Genomic DNA, 24,391 nt, shown 5'->3' on the forward strand with positions numbered 1-24,391 from the left:
CGACCGTTGGATGGACATCGTACGGTCACTGGAGCTAGAATCGTTCATATATTGACTAAAGTTGACAAAGGCCTCCGTCCCAGTCAACTTAGTAGGCCCACAAGTCAGCCTCCCACCAAGGTGGGTCCCAACTAGCAGGGGGTATTCATTTTTTTGTGCGTAATAAGGAGGCACTTTCGGTGGGTCCGAGCTGACAGCGGGGGGAACGTTTTTTTCACGAAATACGGTGGACCGTCCAATGGGTCCCAACAGTCAGAGGGAAATGTTTTTTCGCGAAATACTGGTGGCCCATCTGGTGGGTCCCTGCTGTCAGGTGGAGGAATAATTATTTTCCGCGTAATAAGGAGGCACTTCCTTGCGGTTGCCATGGACCCAACTGTCAGCCTCTTCACGTACAGTACTCTTCCGATGGAAGTCGCGTTGACCACATTGACCACGCCACGCCGAGAGCACCACTGCGGTGGACGACGGTGAGGCCTAGGAAGGGGATGACGCGGAGCCGGGGAAGACGCGGCAGTGGAAGCCCGCGCGGAGAGGAGTACGAGGGTTCACCGGTTCAGCTGCGGTGTGAGGCTGCTTTCGCCGCAGAATAACAGGGGGTGTGGGTGAGTAGAGGGATGCCTTGGCCAATGGTGGGGGTAGTAGGGGGCGCTGAGGCCTGCGCGGCAGCACAGCCGGCCACGGGAGGCGGGAGCAGGCGGTCCCGCCGGTGCTGCTTTTGCGGCTGGAGCAAGAAGATCAGATATTGAAGAAACACGACGGCCGTTGGATGTTACGTCTGCTAGAATCGTTTGTTGACGTATATAATAACTAAAAAAATCTTGCATACGCGTCAACTAAACAGGCCCACAAGTCAGACCACTCCCTCTTTTTTTAATAATTTATATATAGCTCATGGCAACTTCTTATGCAATTTATTGCAGTCGTTTTTTTTGTTTGGCCAGGGCCAATTTCGTATATTTCTGTGGGTTCCAAACTATTTTTAATACCGAAATGTCGAGCCAGATTTAAAGTACTTTGAAGATATATTTAAATTAGGTTAATGCCCAGTGAAATAGGAATCTGAAAATGTGAAATAAAATCAGAAATTATAAAGTAATTGCCAATTTGTCATTTGTTTTTATATTTACAACCCATTTCATATTACTTTCAAGATTTGCAGGCATCTTGAAAGAGTTGCAGCCCATCAGGGCGTAGAAAAATAAGTAGGCCTAGATTGGGTATTCTTCAGAAAAAATAAACTGGGCTCATTTTCACAAAGAAAAAATAGCTGGTCTGGTCACATGGTGAACATAAAATATAAGCCTAGTCTAGACGGGCCACAACCCAGTTCAAACCCTGCTCCGTCTCAACAATAACAAAAAAATTACTGCTCGAGTAGCTACGTCCCAGGTGTCAGCCGATCTTGCGCTGTTCTCTTGTCTATTGACTATATACGCTCACAATGTCATGGGTCCCAAATGTCAGGAAAACACTAGGAGGAAGCATTTTATTTTTCCATACGCTGACGTGGTGGGCCCCTACTGTCATCCTCTCCATGTACTTCTGCCGATTCCTATTGTTTGTTGACCATGTTGACAATGCGAGAGGGCGGCGCCACCGCAAGTGCACCAAAGCGCGCGGAGGACGTCGGCGTTAATGATTTAGGAGACGGTGGGGCGGCGATGCGTGCGCTGAGGCGCAGCCAGCCATGGGAGGTGGAAGCAGGCGGCCCCGCCGACGCTGGTTTGGTTTTGGCGGCTGGAGGAAGACAGGACTGAAGAAACATGACAGACTGTAAAAGCAGCAGCAGTACTTAACAACCTTAACTGAAACTAGCAGGTGCACTTAACAACCAAAGTTGAAAGTAGTATGAGTACTTATACAGGTTCAACCGTACAAAGCACACCTCGAACAGTGCTACTTTGCCTACAGTTAACCAAGGGTGAGGCTGCCAAGCCCCAGGATAAGGCCCAGGCATCACCCTGCGCAACCACAACCTTTTGAAAGCGGCTTCATCTCGCAACATGGTCAATAAACAGAATATTCGCTTTAGAGCCATGGAAAAGCATGAACATAATCTTCTATCCTATTCTCCAAGATGGACGGGCCTTCATTATTTGAGACCACCCATGAATAAGTATCTTTTCACCTCCAAGGGGGATTGAGTAGGTCGACATAAACATCATGTTGTGACCAAGCGCAAGTCTGACCCGACCATGGTCAGGCATCTGTACAGGAATAATAGAACTGGGCAGTTCCTGTTTCAAGAAGATCACAGTTGTAAAACTATGTATAAGCAATAGTTTATGAACAACATATATAACAGAAAATAGCTCATACCATAAGTTTCTCAATACAGTTGGACCTGTTCAACGAGTGCAGCAGTGGCACACATATCCCACGTGGCCTTCCACCATTGAAACACCCAGCAAGGACCTCAAGACGATCAATAAAGTGTAGGAACTTGTGGATGTCGATCCAGTCAACTTCAGTGCCATCAGTAACAGCCGAGTTATTACAGAGTAACAAACGAGCAGACTGCTTAACTCTGAAAAAACCTACACGTGACACCAATTATAAGAAAACATTAGTTAGAAGTAGCATCTTCATGAGAGATTCGTTGCTACTTCTAAAGTTAAATTGTGATTAGTTAGACAGAATAGGTGGATTAAGAAGTAATCGAGGCAACAAGCAAGAACCAGATACAAAACTAACATGGATAAACAATTGGAATGAAGTCGGGATGGAAGATTGCAGTGAAGATGAAACCAGGTTCTGCTATTTCCATCAACATTCGTGCGCCAACTTTCAGTCCGTAACACTTGAGAAAGTTTATCCAAGTTCGGCCATAAAAAAAGCAGCGATCTTCTTGGTTCATGAACCCAACTCAGAACTTATATCCATGGCTTGTCTTCACTGTGACCATTAAACTAGTGTATTCAGTTATGGCAAGGCCGAGCATCTTGAGTACATGTGTTCTGGCAGAGCAAATAATACACTGCAGGAAAAATAATATGAGAACACAGCATGTTCAAGAAACCCCCACCCTCCCGGATAGAAAAGAGGATTCTAGGAACATATTGTGCGCATTTCAAAATGTTGTGTTAGGATGAGAAGGAACAAGTGTGGTGTCTCGCCGAGCGCGTAGAAACCTGTAGGGTACTCGCACTTTGGGCACTGCAAATGAAACACACTAGATTCAGTAGGAAGAAAAATGCATCAACGGCGGTGGCTGCCATCCTAGGATTACCTGCGACCAAGGGACCTGGATTTATCGGGGATGGATGAAGAATTCGTACCTGGTTCTCCATGAGAAAACCCTATGCAATCGCCGAGAGGGGGTTTTCTCTGAACAAGCAGACGAGGGAGAAGGGGATTCAGGCCTAGTGAAATATTGCCACTTCGTCCGTCCAGCTTACTGCTAAAGCTGGAAAGGTTGGGCGGGTTGTCATTTGACGGCTCATTGGGAATTATTGTGGTGCTACGACCGGGGTGTGTCTACCGTGAAGTTGTGCACTCTAATTTGTGCATATGGCATGTGGACCCCGTTGCCGGTTGCCCCACATATCAAGGAAAGGAAGTAGAAAGACAGGAGTAACTAGTTACACATAAATATATTTTTTGACAGAGAGATACTCCCTCTGTAAAGAAATATACAAATCTTTTATATCACAGGCTTACCTTGTCGAGAAATATAGTCCCTCTGCAACGCACGGGCATTATGGGGGTTCAGCTTATTTTATGGGGGTTCAGCTGAGAATATAATGCTCAGATAGTCTCACGGTTCTGGACTTTGGGCCGCAGGCCGACCCTGCATGTTTGGGGGGCCATGTGTTCTGCCTATATGCTTTTCATATTGCAAGCGATTGGTATGACGCTGGTTTTAGATGCTGTCGCAAGGCGAATACACAAAATTGAATAAAGCACAACAACTGTTGTAATGAAATCGAACGACAGTTCCTAACCAGAAATCAGAGTTGCAATTCTATCAACGATATACCATGTGATAAATAATATTGTTGTACTACTTATACACACAGGACACTTGTTTCACCATGCTAGATTATTACATCAAAATCTCTCGGACGATAGATCAGTTTGGCAGTTGCGTGCTGCTACTGAAGAATTTCAAAGTTGATTTGGACCAGCTCTCCTTGCCGAGAAAGTTCGATTTTGACATCATCCCCTACCGCAAGATATGATTTAGATTTGAACCTTTACCATCCTTTAGCATCAATCATCATGCGACCATCCTTTGTACTTACGGTATATTGAGCAGGTTCATTCACACCAAGGCTGTGCATGGTCAGAGAAACTTGGCCGCGGTCGCCCGGATTGTTGAATGACTCCCTCATTGCTCTAGGAATTCTCTGTTTGCAAATAAGAAGACATACCCAAATAGTTAGATCAACACAGTGAATCATGTGAAACAACATGGAAAGAAAAAAGAATGAAGCACTTGGGCGGCCAATGCTTACCAAGAAGGTGGACATGTCGGTTTTTGTAAGGACTTTGGTATATGAAGTGCGAACTGCAGCCCAGTCTGTTGCCGGTGCAACTGCACAGGCTGGAGCAGATGCAAGTGCAAGTGTTGGTGCAGGTGTCGAAGCCGCTGCTGCTGCCGGAGATGGTGCTCCTTGTAGAGCTGGTGCCGGTGTCGGAGCAGGTGCCCGTGTCGATGCCCGATACTCCGGTAGATCAGACTGATCCGATGACGCGGTCGGTGCCCAATCCTCAGCTGGATCAGACTGAGCTACTGTTGCTGCCAGTGCTAGAGCAACTGCCGGTGCTCGATCCGTTGCTGAAGGTGGTACCGATGTGCTAGACAGCGGCGATCGTGTTTGGTCTACTATGATCAGCTTTCTAACTTGACTAGGATCCGTGACCATGATCCAGATTTTTTCTTCATTTCTTTTAAATGCAAGAAGGACTAATTGTGGCGTTTTTGTTAAACCAAACTGCAGTTCATCATAGGGATTCAGCTTGTACTCAGACAACAGACTGATCTAATTTTTTCCAGTAATATAAGTGATGGAAAGTGCCTTCATTACTGACACGACATAAGAAGTGAAACCTGCAAAAATAGCCATCGTAGAGCAAACCAAATGGTTTATTCTGTGATGAATGTCACATGGCAAAACCTGCATCGTAAAATTGCAGGAAAAGAAAGAAAACATGACATTAAATCAATAAGATTTAGACAGTAAATCAATAAGATTTACTTGATGTGACACGAGTGAATCCTTACCAGGAAATTACTATGTTGAAGTACTAAACAGAAGATTGATCGTCCAACTACATGTGGCATGCACGGGCCCCACCTACTCCCACAAGCAGGGCAGTCCAAAGGTCGTGACAAATCGTATGGACCGAACATCCATGGGACTGGAAATCCTGGTGGGTGCGATAAACCCTGCAATGCATACAGATATTGGAGTGTAACCATAATTGATAAACCGTCCTCACAAAAAATATGATCTGGATACTTCAAAATATACAAACTGAATTGAGTGGACAGACATTAACATAGACCGTTCTCAGGACTGACCACACACAAAAAGTGGCAGTACTAATAAACAATACAGGGTTCACAAACACAAATCAAGTACTGAACAATAGTACTTACTACAAACAAGCAAAGTTGCACTAACTAAACTCTGCAGACTATTTCTTGCCACCGACCTACGGGATGAACCCCGCATAACTGACTAGGCCATGGACTTCGTGTGAGATGTATACTTGCACCATCACCATCTTGTCAACCTTGGAGAACCTAACAGAGTGGTCTTTCCACTCATAAAGATGATGATGAAGACAGGCCGCATCAGATTTGTTGGGAAGCTTTACAAGAACCACACCCTTCGTAATCCAAGGCACAACCAGGAAATTGTTGTGGTCAGGTACAGCCTCGAGAACACGCCTGACAACAAAGCTACAGGAAAACACTAGTTCAGGACATGTGGCAACAAGGACACAGCAGCTGGATAGTTCAGCAGTAGAACTCATCATCAGGTCTTCCAGTTCACACGACATGACTTTGAGAACTTCATCTCCACCGCGGACCTGGTTCTAATTCAAACAGAAACCATATTTTATTACTACCTCCGTTCAGAAATATAAGATGATTTTCAATATTATACTCCATATATGACTACATATATGCACAGAAATGAGTGAACAAAGACACTAGAACATGTCTTCAAAGGCATGAGAGCAGAGGGATTACTTGCAATATCCATAACACAAGTTACTGAGGCAAATATACCCTCTTCAAAGGTAGCATTGATGTTCATAAAGTACTCCCTCTATCCAAAAATTCTTGTCTTAGATTTGTCTAGATACAGATGTATCAAGTCACATTTTAGTATTAGATACATCTGTATCAAGACAAATCTAAGACAAGAAATTTGGGACAGAGGGAGTAGTTGAAAGTAATCTATAAGAAATCAGTGTCAACCCCTCGCATGTTTTGGTCAAAAGAGGAATTTAGAACTGTCATTTGGTACACTAAAATCACATGCAAAATCACCCAGAAAGTTGTACTACCAGTACTAGTACCGCGTGTTAGATGAAAAAACACGATCAAGATCGAGAAAAATATTGTCAACAAGAGACATTACTTGGACTTGCTTAATGAGGGATCCCGGGAGGGGGGCTTGGAAAGGGAGATGGCTTTGAGCTTGTCTGCGGTAGTCTCGGCGGGGTGCTTGCGCTTCTTCGTACCATGAGCCTTGACAGTTTTGGCCAGAGCCATAGACATCACGTCGGCCAGTGCTCCGGCGTCCATCCAAGAGAGGAAGCTAAGAGAGGAGTGGAAGGAGGAACGAGATGAGGGAGAAGCAAAGCGAGTGGGGGTTTTCTTCAAGAGAGGAAGCTGAGAGAGAAGAGTGAAATGATGGTTGATTCGTCCGTCCAACTTACTGCTGGAAAGGAGGGGGTTTCGTGATTTGACGAATCATTGGGCATTACTGTGGCGGTTCGATAGGGGTAGTCTACCGTCACTCTACTACGGAGTAATTTAGTGCATGGCTGGTGGACCCAGGTGCTGGTTGTCCCACACGTTGGTGAAAGTGAGTAATTTAGTGATTGGCTGGAGGAGGATCCGCACGGTAGAGCGTGTCCACTGTTTTTCTGAAGAAGAAAAAATGATTACAGCAAGCGTTTCCACTCTTACGACGGAGGAGTGCAAAACACGGCAGCCACTTGAACATACACAGTGCTCCTACTACTAGGCATGTGCAGTGGTTCATACGTCAGTACTACACAATCTTGTTGCTAGTGTAGTAAGATATGACGATAACAAATGATGTTGTGCGCATGTCAACTACTCCTATATGTAACATAGTATCGTTTTTTCGATTGTCTGGTCGAGAATGAATGGTGAGATCAATGTCAACAGAACTAGGTCCATAGCGCACGGAGAGTACGGTGCTACAGTATTCCACGAAACATGAACCATATGAAGCACAGATAGTGTTAGGCAGGGTGTATGAAGGGTGCACGGGATGGGAGCAAAAATTCCCTTCTCGGCCCACTTTTGGGTGTTTGGCAGAGTGCATGAAGGGTGCATGAGTCCACACTAGTAGGTTGACAAAAATACCCGAAGAGGAAACAACTATATTGAGATGAGAATGCAACCAAACACACCCACATGCTTTGTGCTACAGTGACTGATCTGCATCGTCTGAGTTTGATCCAACGGTCATGTTGCACCGAGACATGGACATGCCCATGCAGAGGGCGCCTAAACACCACCAAAGTCCCTCTGCTTCTCGAGGCACAAAACGTTGGTGATGCAGGGTGCAACCGCCCGCGGAGCCCGCTCCCGGTCGACGGGAGTCACCTTGTCAAAGACGGCGTCCAATGGCACGAATGGATTCCGGTGACTGGGCCCTGAAAGGATTCGCCCAGCAACGGCGACGGTAGCCCGCAACCCCTCCTTGTCCAGCTCAACCCCCACCATCGCGCGGAGACGGCTTAGCTCCGCGGAGATATAGGTGAAGAAGGAGACCAGGTCAGGAAGCCGCAACTCGTTGAAGTCGACCGGGTGGTCAAACGTGTTTAGCCCGACGACCGGCATTGTCGCGCTGGCATGACGGTAGGCATCGCGCAGCCGCAACACGTGTGTGGCAACTTGGTTCACCAAGTGGCTGAGGCGATCCTAGACCTCGTCACGATCGGCCCGCTCGCGCTCCAGCCGGCTCCCCTGATGGCCTGTCATATCTCCTGCTTTCTACAGCAACGCCGCCGACGCCTCGAGCAGCTTTGTGGTGGACACCTGCCGCTTTTGAAGCTCCGTGAACTCCCGCACATAATGGAGGAGCATGGCACTCCTCTCCTCCTTGAGCTCACGGAGCTCCACGTCCTTGGCCTTGAGCTCCGCATCCTTGGCATGGGGCTCATGTGTCAGGGGCCTCACCTCGGACTCCATGATCTGCTGCGCCGCCATGGCACCAGGTAGAAGCAATGGGGAGAGGAAGCAAAGGGGGTGAAACGGCTGAAAGGCAATGCAATCTATGGGAATGCAGAGGGAGCCAGCCGAGGAGCGGGGAATCTTTTGGTTTTCACCACGGTAAAACACCAGTTGACGACTTCTCACATCAGGGAGCAGTGGGTTTTACAGGCGGAGTCATCGTGACTAATTGCTGCCGTGCCTGCTCCCATCAATCAAAAAATTAAAAATCTTGTCGCGCCTGCTCCCGTCAATCAAAAAATTAAAAATCCTGCCGCACCCAAACACCAGAGCAACGCCGCGGTGGATATGTAAATTTACCTGCCGGCAAGTAGAAAAAAAAGGGGTGAAAAAACAAATGTGGCGGTGGCTAGCTAATCGGTCGAACTAGCCCAACTAGCTAGCCACCGTGCTTCATTGATGTACTTGGCGGGAAAGGTGGTCTTTCGTGATTTGACGACTCATTTACTTGCTTCGGCGCTACGATCGAGGAGGACACAGAAAACGCGCGGTAGGGCGTCCCACGTCAGGAAGAATATATGCGTGCACCACCCGGGAGGACCCCGAAACCGCGCGGTAGGGTGTGCCACATCTCAGCACGGAGGAAAAATGTGCGTGTAAAAATATACTGTATCAGACGTAGTACCTATGGTTCGACCTCAGGACCCAACCAGTCGGTCGAAAACACCCCACTAGCCACACAGCTTCATCATGCAAACGTGGCCCTGAGGATAGAAGTGGTTAGCTCCGTCTCGACCAGCCACAATGTCTCTTGTTCTAGGCGATTCTTCTATTTTCCAAGATTTTTTTAGTTGTAATAACACCACGGCAAGCTAGCACCGATCTTTGTGTGTGCCCGTGCAAAGGTTAGACGATGGAGAGAAGAGAGATTTAGATCGCAAACCTGGGACCCACCAGTAAGTGAGACAACGGTCATGCATGTGTTCACAAGGCACTCCCTCTACTCTACTCAACGCAAGTACTGTACAAAATCAAGTTATGGGACAAAGCCAACAACCGTTTGTTTTTTCAGGCTATTGACTTACGCTTTGTCGTCCAGGTTACCAGTTCGAATCTCATCTTTCAGATTTGTTAGTTTTAGGTCCAAATTTAATTAATGATAAGTGGGACCTGAGGGAGTCCTGGATTAAGGGGTATCCGGATAGCCGAACTATCACCTTCGGCCGGACTCCTGGACTATGAAGATACAAGATTTAAGACTTCGTCCCATGTTCGGATGGGACTTTCCTTGGCGTGGAAGGCAAGCTTGGCGATACGGATATGTAGATCTCCTACCATTGTAACCGACTCTGTGTAACCCTAACCGTCTTCAGTGCCTATATAAACCGGAGGGTTTTAGTCCGTAGGACGAACAACAATCGTACCATAGGCTAGCTTCTAGGGTTTAGCCTCTCTGATCTCGTGGTAGATCTACTCTTGTACTACCCATATCATCCATATTAATCAAGCAGGAGTAGGGTTTTACCTCCATCGAGAGGGCCCGAACCTGGGTAAAAACATCGTGTCCCTTGTCTCCTGTTACCATCTGCCTAGATGCACAGTTCGGGACCCCCTACCCGAGATCCGTCGGTTTTGACACCGACATTGGTGCTTTCATTGAGAGTTCCTCTGTGTCATCATCTTTAGGCCCGATGGCTCCTCCGATCATCAACAATGATGCGGTCCAGGGTGAGACTTTTCTCCCTGGACAGATCTTCGTATTCGGCGGCTTTGCACTGCGGGCCAATTCGCTTGGCCATCTGGAGCAGATCGAAAGCTACGCCCCTGGCCATCAGGTCTGATTTGGAAGTTTGAACTACACGGCTGACGTCCGCAGAGACTTGATCTTCGATGGGTTCGAGCCCCAGCCAAGCGTGCCGCACTGTCACGATGGGCATGATCTAGCTCTGCCGCCGGATAGTGCCCTGGAGGCCACTCCAGTGTCCGCTCCAACCCTTAGCTCGGAGCCAACTGCACCGATCGAGGACAGGTGGCTGGACACCGCCTCAGGGGCTGCTATCTCTATGGCGATTGAGCCGAATACTATCCCTGTCCTTTGCAAGGCTCGTAACTCCAAGGTACCGGACTCCTCTCCGGACTCCGGACCTTCTGCACCCCTGCCAATCGAATCCGATTGGGCGCCGGTCATGGAGTTCACCCCCGCGGACATCATTCAGCACTCGCCCTTTGGCGACATCCTGAATTCACTAAAGTCTCTCTCTTTATCAGGAGAGCCCTGACCGGACTATGGTTAGGAAGGTTGGGACGCGGACGACGAAGAAATTCAAAGCCCACCCACCACCCACTTCGTAGCCACTGTCGATGATTTAACCGACATGCTCGACTTCGACTCCGAAGATATCAACGGTATGGACGACGATGCAGGAGACGACCAAGAACCAGCGCCTACAGAGCACTGGAAGGCCACCTCGTCATACGACATCTACATGGTGGACATCCCAAAAGATGGGAACGGTGATGGAACAACGGAGGATGACCCCTCCAAGAAACAGCCTAAGCGCCGGCGTCAGCGGCGCCGCTCTAAATCCCGCCACAGCACGAACGGTGATTCCAGCACGGGAGACAATAACACCCCGGAAAGTGCCGAAGACAACCCCCTCCAGCAGGATTCAGCACAGGAGGATGGAGAAGCCAGCCCTCATGAGAGAGCGGCAGACAGAGAGGTAGAGGACGATAATTACATGCCTCCCTCCGAAGATGAGGCATGCCTCGACGACGACAAATTTGTCGTGCCTGAGGATCCCGTCAAACAGGAGCGTTTCAAACGCAGGCTTATGGCCATGGCAAGCAGCCTCAAGAAAAAGCAGCAACAGCTTAGAGCTGACCAAGATTTACTAGCTAACAGATGGACTGAAGTCCTTGCGGCCGAAGAGTACGACTCGAACGCCCCTCCAAGAACTACCCAAAACGCAGGCTGCTACCCCGATTAGAGGAGGAAGCACTCAAACCTACATCACCAGCGCAGGATGCGGCCGACCGGCCACCTTGTGGCCGCGACAGAGAGGCCTCTTGGCCCTCCACTCAGGCCACACCCCGGCGCCGCTCAAAAAATACCAAGGCATGGGGAAGTGCGCTAGACCTGCGAGATATATTAGAGGACAAAGCAAGGCAGACAAGATCGATCTACGGATCGCGTGGGCGCCTCACTACACGTGACGACAACCGTCATGCCGGATATAGCAAATCCGGCCGGGCCGAACACAGCAGACAAAACCCATTTGAGCTACGTCGTGATATAGCCCAATACAGAGGCACCGCACACCCACTATGCTTCACAGACGAAGTGATGGATCATCAAATCCCTGAGGGTTTCAAACCTGTAAAAATTGAATCTTACGATGGCACAACACATCCTGCGGTCTGGATCGAGGACTATCTCCTTCATATCCACATGGCCCGCGGTAATGATCTACACGCCATCAAATACCTCCCACTCAAGCTTAAAGGACCAGCTCGGCATTGGCTTAACAGCTTGCCAGTGGAGTCAATTGGTTGTTGGGAAGACCTGGAAGCCACATTCCTCGACAATTTCCAGGGCACCTATGTGCGACCACCAGACGCTGATGACCTAAGACACATAATTCAGCAGCCAGCGGAGTCGGCCAGACAATTCTGGACACGGTGCCTAACCAAGAAAAATCAAATCGTCGACTGTCTGGATGCAGAGGCCCTTACAGCCTTCAAACATAACATCCGTGACGAGTGGCTTGCCCGGCACCTAGGACAGGAAAAGCCGAAATCCATGGCAGCCCTCACAACACTCATGACCCGCTTTTGCGCGGGAGAAGACAGCTGGCTAGCTCGTAGTAACCTCATGACCAAGAGCCCTGGTAATTCGGATACCAAGGACAGCAATGGCAGGTCGCATCGCAACAAGCACAAGCGCCGCATTAATGGCGATAATGCTGAGGATACGGCAGTCAATGCCGGATTTAGAGGCTCTAAACCCGGTCAGCGGAAAAAGCCATTCAAAAGAAATACTCCGGGCCCGTCCAATTTGGACCGAATACTCAACCGCTCGTGCCAGATACACGGCACCCCCGAAAAACCAGCCAACCACACCAATAGGGATTATTGGGTGTTCAAGCAGGCAGGCAAGTTACATGCCGAAAACAATGACAAGGGGCTGCATAGCGATGACGAGGAGGAGCCCCGGCCGCCGAACAATAGAGGATAGAAGGGCTTCCCCCTACAAGTGCGGACGGTGAACATAATATACGCAACCCACATACCCAAAAGGGAGTGGAAGCGTGCACTAAGGGACGTATATGCGATGGAGCCAGTCGCCCCAAAGTTCAACCCGTGGTCCTCTTGCCCGATCACTTTTGATCGAAGGGACCACCCCACTAGCATCCGTCATGGCGGATTCGCCGCATTGGTTCTAGACCCAATCGTTGACGGATTTCACCTCACTACAGTCCTGATGAACGGAGGCAGCAGCCTGAACCTGCTTTATCAGGATACAGTGCACAAAATGGGCATAGACCCCTCAAGGATTAAACCCACAAAGAAGACCTTTAAAGGCGTCATACCAGGTGTAGAGGCCAACTGTACAGGCTCAGTTACACTTGAAGTGGTCTTCGGGTCTCCGGATAACTTCCGAAGCGAGGAGTTAATCTTCGACATAGTCCCATTCCACAGCGGCTATCACGCACTGCTCGGACGAACCGCATTTGCAAAGTTCAATGTGGTGCCGCACTACGCATACCTCAAGATCAAGATGCCAGGCCCTCGAGGAGTCATTACGGTTAACGGAAACACCAAACGCTCTCTCCGAATGGCGGAGCATACGGCGGCCCTCACGGCAGAAATACAAAGCAGCCTCTCAAGGCAACTCTCGAGTCCGGCTATTAAACGTCCGGACACCGTCAAGTGCGCCCGGAGTAACCTACAACAAGACCGCCCGGCACGTCACGAGCACGCGTAGCAATGCGGCCCCAACCCCAGCCCTCGCGAAATTGCAAAACCAGTACTACGCGTACATAATTACACTCTGGAAATACCATGGGCATAGGGGGAGGGGCACGACCACGGCAGGCCCAGAATGTGGCTCAACCGCACCAGGGGCTCCCGATTGTGTAATTCTTTTTTCTTACTTTCAGGACTCCTCTATCAAGAAGCCCTGTCCGGCAGTATAATCGCCGAACACACGATGCAACAGCCAGGGAAGCAGAAAGCTACGTCGAGTGTCCAGGTGGTCTCTATAATGAGCAGTATACATGTTTTACATATCATCCCGCAGCTCGCTTCTGGAGGGGGACATGTCACATAGTCCCGTCCCTTGCTTATCGTACTATTTGTATCGTTCTGCTTTTACCGCAACTTTTTTGATAAAATAATGCATAGCTTTTGCCTATTATTGCATTCCTTTTTTTTTGTCTATATATGTTCACTTATGACATGTTGCATCTGTACGCTTTGGTATGGCAAATACACCAGGGGCTTAAGTACCCCAAAATATGGTGTGATAAGTCCGAACACTTTCAGAAGTGCGGCACCCCGAACTTATAGCATTATATGCATCGGCTCCGAATCATGTCTTGGGTCAATAGTTGGGTTTTCCCGGCTCCCATGTTTTGGTGCCTTACGTTCCGTTATATCGGCTAAGGTAGCGCTGGGAGAACCACAGCGATTGTGCCCCGGTTGAGCTGGGTTGAGCACCTCAGTGGAGAAAGCTAAAACTGACCGTCATGATAGGGCGAGAGCCGGTCGCTGTTCGAGAGGTTTTCGAGTCCCTAAAGACTTATGCCGCTTAGAGCGAGGAGCCGGCTTTGTCCGGCCCAGGCGTGGATAGCACCCCGAATTCGGTCTTCCGAATACTAGGGGCTTCGCCGAAATTTAAAATTATAGAATTCTATGGCTAAGTGAGAGTGTTCAAGCATTATAGTCTGGTTGCCTTGTTCATTGCGTTGAGCGCCTCCCTCGAAGGACCCAAGAATGGGAAAAAGAGCGCTCAAGTTTATCCCGAACACCCCAACGACTCGCCATCTCTCAAACTTAATAAACGGCCGCACAAAAGGTAATATTTTAAATTCACAAGCGTTGCTTAGCGCATATGAACAAGTTTTCAAGCGTACAGGATAACAAATGCGAGTTTACTCAAAAATTACATCTTTGGAGCATTCACCCACTATAAGGCGGGCACCCTTCAGGACGCCCGCATAATACATCTCGGGCGTGCGATACTCCCTGCCCGGTGGTGGAGCGTCCGTCACAAGCTTCTCAGCGTCCATCTTGCCCCAGTGCACTTTAGCACGGGCAAGAGCCCTGCGGGCACCTTCGATACAGACGGAGTGCTTGACGACTTCAATCCATGGACAGGTGTCCACCAGCCGCCTCACCAGCACGAAGTAGCTCCCAGGCATGGCTTCATTAGGCCACAGCCGAACTATGAGGCCCTTCATGGCCTGTTCGGCCACCTTATGGAGCTCGACCAGCTGCTTCAGCTGGTCTCTCAAGGGCATCGGGTGTCCGGCCTCAGCATACTGAGACCAGAACACCTTCTCCGTCGATCTCCCCTCCTCGGCCCAGTAGAATGCGGCAGCGTCGGACACATTGCGGGGCAGATCTGCGAATGCTCCTAGAGAGCTCTGGATTTGGGTAAGTAACAAGTAATTCACTTTCACGTGTTTGCTTTGCATAAAGAATGCCTTACCCGTCGCTATCTTCTTCATCGCCTCAATTTCCTGGAGGGCTTTTTGGGCTTCGGCCTTAGCGGCTTTGGCGCTCTCAAGAGCCGAGGCAAGCTCGGACTCTCGAGTCTTTGAGTCACGCTCCAAACTCTCGTGTTTTTCCACGAGAGCCTGGAGCTCTTGCCGCACCTCCGCCACCCGCGCCTCCTGCTTCTCTCGCTCAGTGCGCTCTGCGGCTGCATTGCTTTCAACCTTGGACACCGCTTCCTTTAGGGTCGCCACCTCGTTCGTGGCCCCTGCAATTCTCACGTTATTCTTGATATTTTTTGCAACCACATCTTTTATATACTTCCATAAGGTATTACTTACCTTCCTTGTCCTCGAGCCGCCTTTTGGTAAGGCCGAGCTCATTCTCGGACCGCTCGAGGCTCTGCTTCAATGCATCGACCTCCGTAGTCAGTGCGGCAGAGGTCAGCAGCATAGCATGCATTCCCCATATTGACATACCTATGTTAGACTCCTGCGTATATATTTTTAGATCCTCAGTTCGGCTTTTCTTTCCGAACACCAAACTGAGCATCAAGGGCTACTGTCTATGCGGTAATATTTTTTACATATCTTAAATACATACCTCAAAGCCTGTTAGAAGGCTGGCACAGGCTTCGGTCAGCCCGCTCTTGGCGGACTGAACTTTCTGGATCACCACACTCATAACAGTGCGGTGCTCCTCCTCGATGGAGGCGCCGTTAAGCGCCTCCAGCAAATTATCCGGTGCCTCCGGTTGGACGGAGGCCACTGGCGTTGCAGTCTCGCCCTTCTTACGAAGGGGTCGCCTGTCGGACTCTGGAACCACTGAAGGTTCCGGTGCGGAGTCCGGCCCGGGGCCGGACTTAGAGCCCTTTGGGGTTTGACCCCCCTTATGCCCGGAGTCCGGGAGGTTGCCTTGCAGCGCCTCCGGGACCCCCTCCTCCTGGCTGGGCCCCTTTTGGGACCCCACCTCGGCATCATCCGCAGTGCGAGGAGAGGAGGCGGCCGGAAGTGCAGTGCTATTCACGTCCGATGGAGCCAGGGAGCCGCTCGTTGAAGTGTCGAGCCCGTCCTTAGGCGGACTGCAGGGTTGTATTCGGCGTTAGGAGACTATACGACAAACGAAACGCCATGAGTTATTCTGGTATCCGAATACTTATGATGTCGCCGGGGGCTTATCCCTCGGTGGCCACTCCTCTTCGCCGTCGTCGGCGTTGGTGGAGTAGTCCGGAGGAAGGGTCCTTCCCTTCTTGGACCCTCCAGCCTCCCCAGTTGGGGCGGCCTTCCTTTTCTTCTCTCCCCCCGCTGGGGGAGAGGCCTCTTTTTCCTCCTCCTCGTCTTTGCGGGAGGAGTCCGCCTCAGAGTCATCGGACGATGAGTCCGATAACACCTGGCGCCGGGAACTCTTTCGAGTTCCCGTGGCCTTCTTCTTGGCCTTCTTCTCTGGCACCACGTGAGGTGCCGGAACCAGCAGCCCCGTCAATCGGGCGTCCGCTGGGTCTTCTGGCAAGGGAGCCGGACAGTCAACCTGCCCGGACGTCTTCTGCCAGGCCTGTCAAAGGTAAGGGAGTTTAGATCCCGCATAGAGTCAAACTATGAAAAACAAGTGTCCTGTAAAGGGTAAAATAGCTTACCTTGCTGGCTTGACGCTGCGAGCTGAATCCGTGATCTTTGGTAGCGGATGCGGGAGCCTCGACGCCCTTGAACAGCACCTTCTAGGCATCTTCGTACATAGTGTCGAAGAGCCTGCTCAAGGTTTGGTGTTGTGCCGAATCAAACTCCCACAGGTTGAAGGCCCGTTGTTGGCACGGGAGGATCCGGCGGATGAGCATGACCTGGACTACATTGACAAGCTTGAGCTTCTTGTTCACCAGGGTTTGGACGCAGGTTCGGAGTCCGGTCAGCTCTTCTGAATTACCCCATGTCAGGCCCATCTCTTTCCAAGAGGTGAGCCGTGTAGGGAAGCCAGATCGGAATTCGGGGGCCGCCACCCATTTAGGGTCACGCGGCTCGGTGATGTAGAACCACCCCGATTGCCACCCCTTTATGGTCTCCACGAAGGAGCCCTCAAGCCATATAACGTTGGGCATCCTGCCCACCATGGCACCTCCGCACTCCGCCTGGCGGCCGCCCACTACCTTCGGCTTGACATTGAAGGTCTTCAGCCATAAGCCGAAGTGGGTCCGGATGCAAAGGAAGGCCTCGCACATGACGATGAACGCCGAGATGTTGAGGATGAAATTCCGGGCCAAATCATGGAAATCCAGGCCGTAGTAGAACATGAGCCCCTGGACAAATGGGTGAAGTGGAAAACCTAGTCCGCGGAGGAAGTGGGTGAGGAACACCACCCTCTCATGTGGCTTGGGGGTGGGGATAAGTTGCCCCTTGTCAGGGAGCCGATGCGCGATGTTGCTGGACAAGTATCCGGCCTTCCTTAGCTTTTTGATGTGTCCCTCCGTGACGAAGGAGACCATCCACTTGCCTCCCCTCCGGACATGGCTGGGGAAGGTTGAGGTGAGATGTGCGGACTTGGGCGCTGGAGCTTGAGTGCACGGAAATGGATGAGCAGGGGAGGAAGAAGGCGTGTGTGAAAAGGTGGATCCTTATCCCCTTATATGGACGAACGAAATTATACGTCCCCACCGGCCTGGTAAAACTCGCTTATCTCCCAAGCGCCGTAATTGATGGCGCGGTTGGGTTACCCACGCCCGTATTGATGAGAATCCCGGAATAAGGGGACACGATCTCTCCTTTGACAAGACGTGCCAAGGAAACCGCCTCGCTAAACGCGCTGAGGTGGAACAGTAAAAATGATTCGAATAAAGATTTGGCCGTCGTGTGATGCCGCAGAATACGTCAGCAGATTGAATCTGTGTAAATATTATTCTCTCTATGGTGGTATGTGGAACTTATTTTGCAGAGCCGGACACTATCCTTGTGTTCAAAATCTTCTATGAAGTATTCGGAGGAGGAACCCGCCTTGCAATGCCGAAGACAATATGCGCGCCGGACTCGTCGTCATTGAAGCCTGGTTCAGGGGCTACTGAGGGAGTCCTAGATTAAGGGGTGTCCGGATAGCCGAAATATCACCTTCGGCCGGACTCCTGGACTATGAAGATACAAGATTGAAGACTTCGTCCCCTGTCCGGATGGGACTTTCCTTGGCGTGGAAGGCAAGCTTGGTGATACGGATATGTAGATCTCCTTCCATTGTAACCGACTCTGTGTAACCCTAACCCTCTTCGGTGCCTATATAAACCGGAGGGTTTTAGTCCGTAGGACGAACAACAATCATACCATAGGCTAGCTTCTAGGGTTTAGCCTCTCTGATCTCGTGGTAGATCTACTCTTGTACTACCCATATCATCAATATTAATCAAGCAGGAGTAGGGTTTTACCTCCATCGAGAGGCCCGAACCTGGGTAAAAACATCGTGTCCCTTGTCGCCTGTTACCATCCACCTAGACGCATAGTTCAGGACCCCCTACCCGAGATCTGCCGGTTTTGACACCGACAGGACTCCCGTGTGTTGTTCCGATATTTCAGTGTAGGATGGTTTTTTTGAACAAACTCTTTGCGCGGTTAGACAAGTAATGGCACGAGTTACATGTATTTTGCAAGTTTACGAACAAAAATGAGAGCGGCCTAGAATATCACATCCACCCCGCAGCTTAGATACTATGGTGATACGAGTTTTTACACCGTTGGAAGTGAGATCCAATGGCTTGGGAGTAGTCTTTGTAATTATGCACAATTTCCAAACTCTCCAAAGGTTTTTTTTGCAAATAAAACATTCAGGCCTCGTGTGTGATGCTGCATCTTTGGTCCAATGGCTCCCCGTTGCTCATATTAGGTGCTCCCCGTAGCTTAATTACCCGCTACGGTGATATGAGCATCTAGGTCGTATGATCAGTGATCAGATGGCACATGCGTAGTACTTGTACTTTCTGTGCATTTCCCAAACACTATCAGCCTTATATTGCAAAAACATTCAAACCTCCTACTGTGGGCCGTTAGATCTCAGTGAACTCGTATCACCATAGAATCTACGGTGCGGGAGCACCTCATATTCTCCCGTGCGAGAAAACATAATAAGGTGCTATCGCAGCTTGGATGCTACGGTGATACGAGCTTGGGGGTCGTTTGATCTGAGATCCAATGGCATCTGAGCAGTCTTTGTGCTTGTATGCAGTGGCCGAACTCTTTTGGGGCTTTTCTGCAAAAAACCATTTGAACCACCGATGAGGTGTTGGGTCACAAATCCAACACCTCCGAAGAGCTTGTATCACCAAAGCATCTAAGGTGTGGTAGCACATGATATTCTTACATACAGGAGAATATGATGTCCTCCTTCATCTTAGATGCTACAGTGATACGAGCTTCGAGGTCATTGGATATGGGATCAAAGGGCATCTGAGTAGTTTTTGCACAAATTGTGTGCAATTCTCAAACTCATCAAGGTTTCCTGCAAAAATATTAAGACACATCATGTGAGCTGATATACCTGAGATCTACAAGCTCCAAGCAACTCGTAACGGCATATAGCATCTAAGGTATGGGGGCACATGATATTCTCCCGGGGAGGAGGGGTGGGGGTGCACAACCAATCGGTGGTAGGGAGGGTGGGGACAAATATAATCTAAACAACCCTAAACAGAGCTCCACAATTTTATCTAAGGTCGAGGGGTTGACCCCCGACAATCATAGCTCTGCCTAAACACAACATTTGCATGTACTGTAGTACTAGACTTAATATTCATGTTTCAGTTTCATGTTCATTTTAAATATTGAACTGAGGACCATGGATGTCTTACATTTTACTCCCTTCGTTCCTAAATATTAGTCTTTTAGAGGTTTCAAATGGACTGCCACATACGGATGTATATAGACATATTTTAGAGTCTAGATTCACTCATTTTGCTCCGTATGTAGTCACTTGTTGAACTCTCTAAAAGACTAATATTTAGGAATAGAAGGAGTATTTTTGAATTCGTGTCATACATGCATGGTTTGGAAAAATAGATGCACTATACTTATTGGATTGTTGTTGTGTTCATGCGTGTGTGTCTCTCTCTGTGTGTGTGTGTGCTCATATGCTTGATACATACAAAGTTTTCTCACCTCCATATTGTTCATCTTTTAAATTTGAATTTGCATTGGAAAACTTACTAGGGATACCATGAAATGTGAAATCCACGTTGAGATCACTATATCACAAACTCACTCTAATTCAACAACTCGTCATAAATCAATTACCACGTTGAGATTAGTATTTGCAAGGAAAATATGGGTATTGTAATACACATAGATTCTTTCAGCAATTTAAAAGGTTCCTTTCATATTCTCGAATGGTAGGACCCAACGGCGTACCAGCCAGACCTTGGCTCGTGTTGATCCTAAAAAAATAAAAAAACGGGCTCGTGTCCTTCGGTGGCGTGCGTGGTATGCACATTAGGCAACCCCAACCAGTCGAGCCTCAGCATTTCAAGTTGAAATATTTGGCGGCCAGAATTCCAGCCCTAGGAAATTCCCCTCATGTCCCCGGTCCATAATGACTACCTATGAACAACGGAGGGATGCTTTAGTAACTAGACAATGTTACCTACCGTGCCGAGCACGGTTTAATTCCCTCGGTCGCCGCCCGTCAAGGTCACCCGTCAATTGCATTGCCTAGTATTACTACTACTACTACACCAGGATGAGCACAGAATTGAGCCCGTTTGTTCGCGCCTAGTACTTGAGTTAATATATCAGGCAATGCACTGGTACGGAGGGATTATCCTTTTACTCTGCATATATAACTTGTCTGAAGTCTAACTAAGCAAAATGTTTGACCAAATCCTTTCTTAAGAAATACAACAGGACAGATGTATGACTTGAAAATTATTGCATGATGCAGGTTATGATATTGTTTCGAATCCTGGATCTTAAATTTCAGAAAATCCAAAAGTGAGCATAAATTCTTGAAACTGAGCATGGTCACGTGATATGGCACAAATATTACTTCGTAAGTTTTTTCTTCAATTTGAGATAAGCTGCTTATGACAAGTTGCACAAATGAAGAGCCAAGGTATTTTGGAACAAAGACCTGTCACGTTAAGGCGAACGCTTTCACTATTGAAACCGTGGGTGTCTAGGTGCCGCCATGAGTCCCCGCTTCTCATCGGCAGGTGCCGTCCGAGCAAGCGTGTGAGTCGACGGGAGGTGTGCGAGCAGACCGCTGCGCCGACTGTCAGGGAGGCGTGCGAGCAGACCGCTACGCCGACTGTCAGGGAGGCGTGCGAGCAGACCGTTGTGTAGGCTCACCGAGAGGCGAGCCCTTTGACCAGGCTCCGCCGCCCACCGGCGTCCCAACTGCTCCCACTTTTTTAATGTTGCCGGTGCCGCAGTTTAAAATCAAACCCGCACTACCCGGTATCGCTACAATCTTCTCTCTTCCTCTCCGATTCTCCTGTCGTCTACCTCCAACTAGCCTGACCTAAACGTATGCCATGCCGCATCACGATGGTCTGCCCTTAGTGTTCCAGTTTCCTGAGGAAGACACCCAGCCAGAGTCTCAAGAACATAAGGCGCTTTGGGATGAGCTTGAACTGGCCTTGTAGGAAGACGTCGCGCCTATCCTCGCTCCCGTTCCGGCTCCCGTCGCCCCGACTGCGCCAGCACCCATCCCCGTGGCATTGATGGGCTGGGAGCCACACATTGTCACCGAGCTTGATCCCACAGGGTTCCACGAGGTCCCCGCTGACATTCACGCCCGTGCACCTGCCAGCGCATGCGCCTGAGCTTGCACTAATGCACACGCCCGTGCCGGTGCCCGTGCACCTGCCAGCGCATGCGCCTGCACGTGCACTGACGTGCACGCCCATGCCGGTGCCCGTGCACATGAATGTCTCCGCCGCGCCGTTGACAGCGCATGTCCCTGCGCGGGTGCTAGTGCCCCCCTTAGCGGCATGGATTGCCGTCGTCGACTGCTTCCTTGCACCAACGCCAGTCGCCTCCTCCCACCAATTGACTCGCTCCGAAGTCCAGAATATTTTGGCCTTCCTTGAAGCTAGGCCAACGTCCAGGAGTATGCCAACAACGGCGCAAGACGCCGTCATCGCCGTCGGTTAGTGGCCCGACGACACAGAGAACACGGCAGAGGAGCCGCTTCCCACCGCGAGACGCCCCTGCCGCCGCCGCGTAATCTAAATTTTCCATGAAAAGCGTTCAGATTGCCATGCTTAAAATCCGAACGTTTATCATTTCCGTTTATTTTATATCGATCATCGTATAATTTAAAGTCGGAGTCAGACTGAACGAAATCTATGGTTTGATTGGATTGAATGTTCTGCTAGAGCCGTATCAAATTAAATATAGAACGTCATCAAGCCACATGTATTCCTTGTCATCCAACAACCTAGACTGCTTCAATGTCGAGTGCTCAACACGTTTAGCGTGCAGTTAATTTTATGCCAAAAATAGTGCTAATCACATAACAACACGCAAATAATATCCTAGTACTTAATATCCGCATGCACTTAATATACTTCCAAATTAACGTGCATTGCACGTACACACTGACTAGTGCTGCTAGTACGTGAAACTGGTGCCGTGACTTGTGAACGCGTCCAGATATGGTCAACGGCAACATCGCCCGCGAGTTCTTCCTGTTTGCCCATGCGTCTAAACGCAAAAGGGGAGGAGAGAGAGAGAGCACACATGGAACCCACCAGTAAGTGAAAGTGAATAGTACTAAAAATAATATTACATGTTATACATTAATTAGGCTGTGGTAATATAAAAACATTATGTGAACAAAGGGGGTACAACAAACATTGCTATTCTATGTATGTTTCCTATTGACGTGCGGCTTGAAGGCCCGATCGCATGTTCGATCCTCGTCCTTTATTTTTTAATTTGTATATGGGTCCAAATTTGTTTCGTGACATGTGGGCCCCTCGGTATGTAGTTTGTAGCACTTTAATTTGTGGATCGAAATTTGTTCCATTCCAAGTGGACTATCGGTGTGTAGTTTTGTAGCTTATATATAATAATTAAAGAGAACAACATAGTTTTTTCAATAATACCATGGTGCGACGTTGAAGGTGAGAAAGGACGTGTGAGAGAGCGATGACCGAGCCAGAGGGAAATCAACTAGGGAAGTTGTGTGGGTTGCAACGGTGTTTGGAGTAGTTGTGGGCCGAATGCTACGAAAATGTAATCTAAACCGACCGGAATAAATGCCTACACAAATTAATCCAAGGTTGGAGTGCCCCTCGCAATGTAAATAGCTCCGGCTTTGCGAGGGATGGAGAGGTAGTAGCTTCAACTTGTGGAAGATATGGTGTGAGAAAGCGAGGTCAATCGAGAGACATATAGATAGAGAGACAAAGTGAGTGTGGTCTGACATTCATTGAACAAATATATATGCTTTGGGAGATATTGTCCAGTTGAGCTTTTGGCAAGGGTGAGGGCTATAAGATAGAGCTTGAGAGATGATCCAGTCACAGACGTGTAGATATATTTTGTGCGTCGGAGGAAGCAAGGTCAACCGATCACATAGGGTCGCCGTGCGATTGAACGAGTTAGACGGGTTGGAGAGAGTGACCTAGATAGACAATGTGCATGAGAGAGTATACAATGTGAATAGGTCGAATTGGGCTCAAACATGGTGATATATCATTTTTGTCCGAGAAAGAGCAAGGTCAATCAAGACATACAAAGAGAGAGAGAGAGAGAGAGAGAGAGAGAGAGAGAGAGAGAGAGAGAGAGAAAGAGATTGAGTGAGCATGGCCCACCATGAGGTCGAAAGAGTGGCGGCAGCTTGGATGGACTGACCTAGATAGACAATCTGCGTCAGAGAGTATAGAGTGTGTCGATCGAGGCCCGAACAAGGAGATATATCATTTGTGTGTGAAAGAAAACGAGGTTAAACGAGACTCGGATAAAGAGAGCGAGATTGAGCGAGTCTGGCCCGCCGTGCGGAAGAAAGAGTGAGACAGTCTCGAGGGAGTGACCTAGATATACAACGTGCGTGTGTGCGCACGAGAGGTTGGGGGGGCTAGATAGGCAATGCATGTATTTAGCGCGAGAGGGTGAGAGGGAGAGGGGGAGAGAGAGAGAGAGCTCGGCATGGGGTGCAATGGTGGGTGTGTGAGGTAAATACATTTGGTAACAGAGTGGAAAAAGGGGTTGTGTAGTTGAGAGACTTAGAGATCGAAACATGGAGAGAAAGAATGAACGTGTGTTGGAAACCGATAGCTTCCTAAGGTGGTTAGGAGAGGAAGATTGACCG

Source organism: Triticum dicoccoides, chromosome 2B (genome assembly GCF_002162155.2).
Source record: "Triticum dicoccoides isolate Atlit2015 ecotype Zavitan chromosome 2B, WEW_v2.0, whole genome shotgun sequence".
In the NCBI taxonomy this organism is placed as follows: Eukaryota; Viridiplantae; Streptophyta; class Magnoliopsida; order Poales; family Poaceae; genus Triticum; species Triticum dicoccoides.